Below are 9,367 nucleotides of genomic sequence, written 5' to 3' on the forward strand. Positions count from 1 at the left end.
ACCCGCGGCCCCTTTTACTCTTCCGGGACGGCGGGAATCTTCTCCAGCCCGCCCCCGCCACTCCCATCCTTGCTTTGGGGGAGCCGGATTGACCCCCCCCCCCCACAAAGCGGCCCGCCCCACAGAGGGAGGGGCAAGGAGGAATGAAGACGCCTCTTTCTCCCACCTACTGGGTGGATGGGGATAAGGGTCAGGAAGGTGGGCCTTGCAAGGGGATCCAAGTGTCTGGTCTTAGGCTGAAAAAAAAAAAAAAAAAAAAGATAAAAACCCAGAGATTGGTTGACCTAAGGCCTCTTTTCAAAAGCCTCGGGCTATCTTTGGCCCTTTCAGGACTTTACTCAGTTGCCCAGTGAGGCGTTGGGTACCTTGGATGCCATGCCACAGAGATGAGGTTGCCATCCTGGGTGGCTACAGACGTGCAGCATGGAGATGCGCAGGTTAATTAACTTTTCTGAGCCACCAAGTCCTTATCTGGAATGCAGGGCAAAGGGCTGGGGTGGGCAGTTAAGATACGCTTCCGGCTCCTGGCCTAGCACACGCTGGGTGTCCAAGCAAAGAACATTATTTTGTACAAACGAAATGTGACAGTGCAGCCCCACAGGGTGCTGGGCGGGTGGGCAAAACTGCCCGCAGAGCGGACTTTCAAGTGCGAGTCCCCAGTGGCTCAGATGGTAACGAATCTGCCTGCAGTGTGGGAGACCCGGACTCGATGCCTGGGTCGGGAAGATCCCCTGGAGAAGGGCATGGCACCCCACTCCAGTACTCCTGCCTGCAGAATTCCATGGACACAGAAGCCTGGCGGGCCATACAGTCCGTGGGGTTACAAAGAGTCAGACACGACTGAGTAACTTTCACTTAATTCTATTCCAAGATCGATTTGAGGATCTGGTTGGTTTGGATGCTGAAGGCTAGAGGTGGGAGGCCTGGTGTCTAAGGTTCACAAAGGTAACCTTCCAGACCAAGGGAAGTCCTGACCCGACGGACTGGCGTCAGGTCAGGAGGTGATGGCGCCCGCGGGAGGACAGGAGGGCGGAGACCTCGCCGGAGCCGCCTCCCAGCCCCGGAAATGGGAGCTTTCTTTACCTGAGGGCAGGTTTCGGTAGAGTAAGCCCTCGGGGTCGCCGGCAGGCCTCCCAACCTGGAAATCCGCAGAGATCTGGCAGGGCTTCAGAAAAAGCCTGTTCACCGACCTGCCAGGTGAAGACAAAGAGCACTGTTTGTTTTTTTCTTTTCTTTTTTAAATGGCCTTGTTTTCACTTCGGATTGGATTGGGAGGGGTTAATCTTTTTTTTTTAATTTATTTTTTTGGTTGCACTGGGGCATCCTTGTTGCTTGCGGCTTTCTCTAGTGTGTTTTTGGGGGAGGTGGGGGCTACTCTCCAGTTTTGGTGCACAGGCTTCTCACTGCAGTGGCTTCTGTTATTGCAGAGCACAGGTTCTAGGTGCACGGGCTTCAGTAGGTGCAGCACATGGGCTCAGCAGTTGTGACTCCTGGGCCTTGAAGCTGCAGGCTTCAGCTGTTGCAGCACTCAGGGTCAGTAGTTGTGGCACACTGGCTTAGCTGCTCTGCAGTGTCGACTTAAAAAATAGTCACAGCCTGAAAATTGGGAGTTATGTTTTATTTGGTGGGAATTTTTAGGACTTAAAGCCTGGGAGACAGCATCTCAAGTGACCCTGAGAGAACAGGTCTGAGGAGGGGGGGTGGTGTGAGGGTGTGTGTGTGGGGGGTGGGGGATCAGGTTATATAGAAGTTTGCAACAGGGCAGGTAGTCTGACCATCTAAAGATTATTATTAATTAAGTAAAACCAGATATTTCAAGTTGAGGAATTTAGCACTTTTCTATGTAGGGGAAGATGTAAGAGTCTAGGGTCACTGAAATCTTTCCTTTCAGATGCATCTCAGCTGCTAAGTCGCTTCAGTCGTGTCTGACTCTGTGCGACCCCATAGACGGCAGCCCACCAGGCTCCCCCGTCCCTGGGATTCTCCAGGCAAGAACACTGGAGTGGGTTGCCATTTCCTTCTCCAATGCATGAAAGTGAAAAGTGAAAGTGAAGTCACTCAGTCATGTCAGACTCTTAGCGACCCCATGGACTGCGGCCCACCAGGCTCCTCCGTCCATGGGATTTTCCAGGCAAGAGTGCTGGTGTGGGGTGCCATTGCCTTCTCCATTGCATCTCAGCTATCTGGGGTCAATATCCTTAGTTCCTCAAGGCTCACCACTGGGAGTGACTGCAGCCTAAGGGCTGCCAGATTATAGGTACTGTTCTTCCTGGGTGCTCTTGTAGCTCAGAAATTAACATTTGGAGGGACAGAGTCGCTGATGGCTGGGACATCCTTGTTTACTGATAATGGCAGGAAATACTCCATTTCTCAGCAGCATGTGGAATCCTTCTGGACCAGGTATTGAACCCATGTCCCCTGCATTTGCAGGCGGATTCTTATCCATCGCATTACCTGGGAAGTCCAGAAAAGAGCACTGTTAAAGAGAACAGGCAGAAGTTAAAATGGCCAAGACAGATTTTATTAAAAAAAAGATTGCAGTGGAGACTTGGATATAGAACTGGGACTGATTCAAAATACAACTAGAACAAGTGGGGATTTACTGCCAAGGAGCAACTTGGGGGGAGGGGCAGCTTTGGTGGATGGAAAATTACTAAGAAGAGTTATCAAGTCTTTGGGGGCAATTCTGGCTGAAGGTAGGTAAGGGTGATCACATATTCCCAGGGTATAGTGGGGATGCTGAGTTTGATCAGGTGTCAAGGGTAGGGTATTCAGCTAAATTGACTTAGCAAGATTCTTGCTAAAACTGGATTCTATAAGGAAGTACAGGGATGGGCCTTGCTGGGGAGAAGATTCAAGGGAGCCTGACTAACGTTGGGTTAAGCAGAGAGTCTTTGTCAGTTCCCTCTGACAAAGGGAAGAACGCAGAGGCATTCTTCTTTCCTCTGATCAATATATTAATACATTCATTTTTCATTTGGTTGCTTTTTATTCATTTAGAACCAGCTGAATCATCTGTTGAGACTTGATGAGGGTTGATAATTGCTATGCTGTGGGATCCACAGACATTTGATGAGAGGAATACCTTGAAGATAAATAGAAAGATGAAGACTAGAGGCCGAATTGGTCCTGTGCCCAACTTCGTAAACCTTCAGGGAGCCTCCAGAAGAAGTCCCCAGACCTGTTGTCCCTCCTCAGTGGGTGGTGATGGAAGTACTGCACACACCTCTTCATTCATGTCTCGAACCTTCCTGGTTAAGGCAGAGATTTCATGTAGATTGCCAAGGACAAAGATGCAGCAGTTGCTTCTGACCACTGTGCACGTGCCCCCTTTTTGGGTCATATCGAGACTGATGCAGTTATGGAGAACAGCGAGCTGGGTTTCTCATCCTTGGTGAGTCACTGATTTGAGGCCAATGGCGATGTTATCTGAGGACAAGGTGAATTGCTTCAGCAATGAGCAGGTGATTCTGTTGTTGAGTCTAACCTCTTGAGCCAGATGATAGATTCCTGGGAATTGTACCCAAAAGGTGACAAACCTTTGCCCCCAAATAGCAGTGAGGTCGTGGATGGAATGTAGGCCCAATTCTATAACTGTTTTTTTTTTTTTTCTAAATAGCTCCCCAGGAACCAAGATCATCTACAAGGGTATTTGTAGATGGTGATGTAGATGATGTCCTGAATACCTTTTGTTCCTATAGTGGGAGGAAATTAAACTGAAGGAGTGATGACTGTTTTAAAGATAGTTTGAGAGAGGAAGGAGATCATGGGAAATTTAGTAAAATGAGGGGATGGGTGAGATTGTCAAGGTAACCAGTATCTGGCCCAGATGGAATGTAATAGCCAATAAAGCATGGGTTCCATGGACAAAATAAGAATCATTTGGAGTTAGGTAGTGGCTATAGAGATAGTTATCTGATAGCTGAAGGTAACCAAAGGATGCTTAATTTGGGTGGGGAAAGGATTTGTTTGAAGGTGGTCCTCCTGTGGTTGATCTGGGTCTGTTTCCACTTGTATGAGGGATGTGCAGAGTTCCTGGAGTGGCTTGGGGGTTTATGCTGTACAGCATATCCTTGCAGCTTATTTGATACCTAATAGTGTGTACCCCTACCTGTATATTGCCCTTCCCCCTTTCCTTTCCCCCTGCCCCATAACCACTAATTTGTTCTCTTTATCTGTGAATTTGCATCCTTTTTGTTATATCACTAGTTTGTTGTATTTTTTTAGATTTCACATGTGAGTGATATACAGTGTTTGTCTTAGTCTGTCTGATTTATTTCACTTAGCATAATACCCTCCAAATCCATCCATGTTGCTGAAATAGCAAAATTTCATTCTTTCTTATGGCTTAGTGGCATTCCATTAAATATATATATCACATTTTCTTTATCCTTTCGTCTGTTGGTAGATATCTAGGTTGCTTCCCTGTCTTTGGCTATTGTAAAAAATGCTGCTATGAACATTGGGGTGCACATATCTTTTCAGATAAGTGTTTTTTTTTTTTTTTTTTTTCCAGGTATATACCCAGGAGTGGAATTGCTGGGTCATATGGCAGTTCTATTTTTAGACTTTTGAGAAACTTCCATGCCATTTTTCCTAATGGCTGTACCAATTTACATTTCCCCCAACAGTGTGCAAGTGTTCCCTTTTCTCTGCATCCTTGCCAACATTTGTTCTCAGTGTTCTTTTTGATGATAGTCGTTCTGACCAGTGTGAGGTGATACCTCGTTGTGGTTTTCTCACCTTTTTTTTTTTCTTTTTGGCTGTGTCACATGGCTTGTGGGATCATAGCTCCCTGATCAGTAGTTGTACCAGGCCCTGGCAGTGAAAGTGCTGAATCCTAACCACTGAACCACCAGGGAACTCCTCCCTTGTTTTTTTCATTGTCTTTTAAAAATCATTTATTTTTGGCTGTGCTGGGTCTTCATTGCTGCTCAGACTTTTCTCTAGTTGCAGTGCGTGGCTTCTCACTGTAGCGGCTTCTCTTGTTGCAGAGCATGGGCTCTAGGCACGTGGACTTCAGTACTTGCAACACAGCGGCTCCTTAGCTGTGGCTTGCGGGCTCTAGAGTGCGGGCTCAGTAGTTGTGTTATGTGGGCTTAATTGCCCTTGGCCTGTGGAATCTTCCCAGACCAGGGATCAAACTTGTGTCCCCTGCGTTGGCAGGTGGGTTCTGGTCCACTGGACCACGAGGGAAGTCCTTTTCATTGTGAGTTTGGTTTACATTTCCCTGATGATTAGCGATATTGAGCATCTTTTCATGTGCCTGTTGGCTATCTGCATTTCCTCTTTGGAAAAAATGTCTATTCAGTTCTTCTGTCCATTAAAAAAAATCAGGTTGTTTGTGTTTTTGATGTTGTTATATGAGCTGCTTATATTGACTCTTATTTCTTTAGTTATGAAACACAACTCCAGTGTTGAACACCCAGTGATTTGACAGCAGTGTTAGCGATGAGTAAAGTGGTATAATAATCTTGAGCCTTCTAGGCTCAAGATTGGTTTTTTGACAGTGGCATTTCTAGAACACTAGATTGCTTATTGTAGGAGAAGGCAATGGCACCCCACTCCAGAACTCTTGCCTGGAAAATCCCATGGACAGAGAAGCCTGGTAGGCTGCAGTCCATGGGGTCGCTAAGAGTCGGACACGACTGAGCGACTTTTTTCACTTTTCACTTTCATGCATTGGAGAAGGAAATGGCAACCCACTCCAGTGTTCTTGCCTGGAGAATCCCAGGGACAGGGGAGCCTGGTGGGCTGCCATCTATGGGGTCGCACAGAGTCAGACACGACTGAAGTGACTTAGCAGCAGCAGCAGCAGCAGCAGATTGCTTATTGTAGTCACATGAAGGATAATCAGGAAGTTCTAAAGGGAAGGCAGTCAACGGAACCTTGACTTGTTGATTTAGGATCAAGTGTGTTTTGTTGATTCTTGACAGTATCTAAGGATGTCACATTGAATAAAGTTAGAATCTTCCACTAGTCAAGATGAATAAGGCGTCCCCATGAGCCTTCCTGTGATTGTTTCATAAGGGGATAGCTTGGGACTTCCCTGGTGGTCCAGTGGCTAGGACTCTGTCCTCCCAGTGCAGGGGGCCTGGGTTCAATCTCTGGTCAGGAAACTAGATCCCATATGCCTCACAACTAAGGATCCCACATGCCACCACTGAAAGATATTGCCACAGCTAAAGAAACCACGTGACTGAATCCCCGCACCGTTGAATAAATAAATAATTAAAAATAATAAATATTTTTTTTAAAAGGGAGATAGCTTGCCTGAAGATAGGGGTGACAATGTGAGAGTCCTGAGAGCAAGAGGCAGGGCTTGTGGGCGTGTAAGCCCAGTCCTGGACAGTGGAGCCAGTCTAGCCTTGATGATGGTGTTTCTATGTTTTTTCTATGGCACTCTATGGCTGAGGATGCTAAGGACAGTGAAGTCTTTGACAATTGTGCTGCCTTTTCCATTCCCTGTATAATTTTACCAATGAAATGTGATCCCCTGTTGCTAGAGATGGTAGAGGGGATGCCACAGGTGGGGAAGATTTGTTGCAGCAACCCTTTGGCAACTGATATTGCTGAGGCATTTGGGCAGGGGAAAGCCTCTTCCCATTTAGAAAACAGGCAGACAGCGGTGAGAACATATTGGTAGCCTCGTGCTTTTGGTGCCTGGATAAAACCTACTTGCCAGTGAAGAAAGTTCTGAGGGGGAGCTGCCTCCCTTCCTGCCCCACTTTTACTTATATTTCTGGCAATTGAGGCAAGTGAACTGCTTGAACCAAATAAAAGCCAAATGGTCCAAACTACCTTTTGCCTAATATATCCTGCATCCTGTCCTTTCTGTATGAGTCATGTTGTGTGAACCACACCAAACGACTCGAGAGAGATATTAAGGGCTACCAAATAGACATCTTGGTGATGCCAAAGTCCATCTGAATGGCTTGAACAGACAGCTTTCTCCCATCCAATTCTGAGTCTGAAGCTGTTATCTGGGCCATGTGGACCTCTTTTATGATTTTCTTAGGACTCATTCTTTTTTAAAAACTAATTAATTTGACTGCACTGGGTCTGACTTGCAGCAGGAGGGATCTTCAATTTTTGTTGTGGCATGCAGGATCACTTGTGGCATGTGGAACCTAGTTCCCCAACCAGGGATCGAACCCGGACCCCCTGCTTTGGGAGCACGGAGTCTTAGCTGCAGGACCACCAGGGAAGTCCCAGGAGTCCTTCTAAATTAGTGCTTTCCCTCGAAGGTAGGTGAGTAATCCCACTGGAGTCTAGGGCCTCAAAGAGGGATGCAGGGGGCTCCATCCCAAAGCATGGAAACTGCTTAGATTTTTTGGGTGGTTGGGGAAGATGCTACTAATTTATTGTATTTATTGGACTTTATCTGGATTTTTTTGTGCTATGTCTTTCAGTTTTAACTGTCATGATCTGCTGGGGTAATAACAATACCTTTAGAAGTTCTGCTATTTGGGGCCCACTTTTGACCAGGGTACCAGCTACTGTCATGAATCTTCTGTTTCTAGCATATACCAAAAGCATCCATTAACCCAAGGTGTAGTGGCTATCAGCATAGATGTTAACCTTCATTCCTTCTGCTCTTAGGCAAGCCCAGGTAAGAGCAATTAACTCAGCTACGTGGGCTGAACTGATGTTTGGCAAGCCTCGATATTCTAGAGGTTTATGTTGATCAGTGATGGCCTGTGCAGCCTGGAAGAGGTAGGAGCCATTAACCTCTGAAGAGTGAGGTCAACTAGGGGGAGGGGCTTTTCTGATAAATCTAGTTTAGGATAGAACAATGATCTAGCGTTACTGACGCAATCAAGGGATGTCCCATCAGTGGGTAAAGGAAGCAAGGGAGCAGGGTTAAGGTTTTGACTTTGATGTATACTAACATGAGGAGAGAGAGTAGTAGAAAGACAGTACCTTTCATGAGAGGTAAGTCAAGATGAAGAAAAGTACTGTATATTTTCATTAGGTGACAGGGTCTGTGGAGCACAAGGGACATATATATCAAGCGGATGACCTAATACTAAATTGGGGGTAGCTCAGACAAGCGTGGTGGTTGTAGCCATGGCTCACAGGCATGGGGGATATGCCATAGCTGCTGGGTCAAAGGTCAAACTATACTATCCCAGAGGTCTTGGGTGTCCATTACACTTCTAGGATAACACTCTGAGGGCATGACCCTCTTATTTATGCACAGACAAGAAAAAGGCAGGGAGTCCTTGGAAAGTTCAAGGGTGGGAAGTGAAAGCAGAGAGCCCTTGAGGTTCTTGGAAAGCATCTTTGGAAAGGGGGTTCTGAACTACTGGGACTAGGGGTGCCTCCCCAGTCATGGCATAGAGGGTTGAGGCAATCATAGAGAAATTATGGGATTTCCCTGGTGGTCCAGTGGTTAAGAATCCGCCTGCCAGTGCAGGGGACAGAGGGGCGATCCCTGGTGCACATGCCTTGGAACAACTAAGTGTGCCGCAACTCTTGAAGCCTGCTTGCCCTGCAGCCTGTGCTCTGCCGCAAGAGAAGCCCCCTCCACGAGAAGCCTGCGCACCAGTCAGAGAGGAGCCCCTGCCCTGCTCGCTGCAACTAGAGAAAGCCCACACAGCAACAAAGACCCAGCATGGCCAAAAATAATTTAAAAAAGATAAAAATACTTAAAAAAATGAGGTTTCCATGGCCTATAATATCCCGCAGGACCCCCAAACCCTGTCAGTTGTCCTTTTCTTTCAGGGAGAGGAAAAATGTTGAATAGCAGAGTCTGGGGAGATGGTTTTCCCTGCAGCTGAAATATCATGACCCAGATAGCAGACACACAGAGAGCATAGCTGAAATTTGTCTCTAGCCTCCTCGCGGCCCTTTCTTGCGAATGCCTTCGAAAGGTCTTCAGCATCCAAAAGGGGCTGTCACGACTGCTAGAACATAGAAGGAGGTCATCTGCCTTGTTGGATTGTGGTGGGGTCTCCCGGGAATTTTAAGTCCCTGGAAATGACATTCAGGATGTGTGAGAAGAAAGTGGGAGCCTCAGTAATCCCTGGGGCATAACAGTCCAAGTGTGTTATTGGTTATCCCAGGTGAAAGTAAAGTAAAGTAAATTGAAGTCTCTCAGTCGTGTCCGACTCTTTGTGACCCCACGGACTATAGCCTACCAGGCTCTGAGGAGCCTCTCAGTCCATGGAATTTTCCAGGCAAAAGTACTGGAGTGGGTTGCCATTTCCTTCTCCAGGGGATCTTCCCAACCCAGGGATCGAACCCAGGTCTCCTGCACCGTGGGCAGATGCTTTACCGTTTGAGCCACCTGGGAAGCCTTCAACAAGGCAGAACACAAGTTGAGGGCTGAAAGTATTGGGTGTTGGGAGGAACAGCAGATGGG

This window comes from Bos indicus x Bos taurus, chromosome 18 (genome assembly GCF_003369695.1).
Source record: "Bos indicus x Bos taurus breed Angus x Brahman F1 hybrid chromosome 18, Bos_hybrid_MaternalHap_v2.0, whole genome shotgun sequence".
In the NCBI taxonomy this organism is placed as follows: domain Eukaryota; kingdom Metazoa; phylum Chordata; class Mammalia; order Artiodactyla; family Bovidae; genus Bos; species Bos indicus x Bos taurus.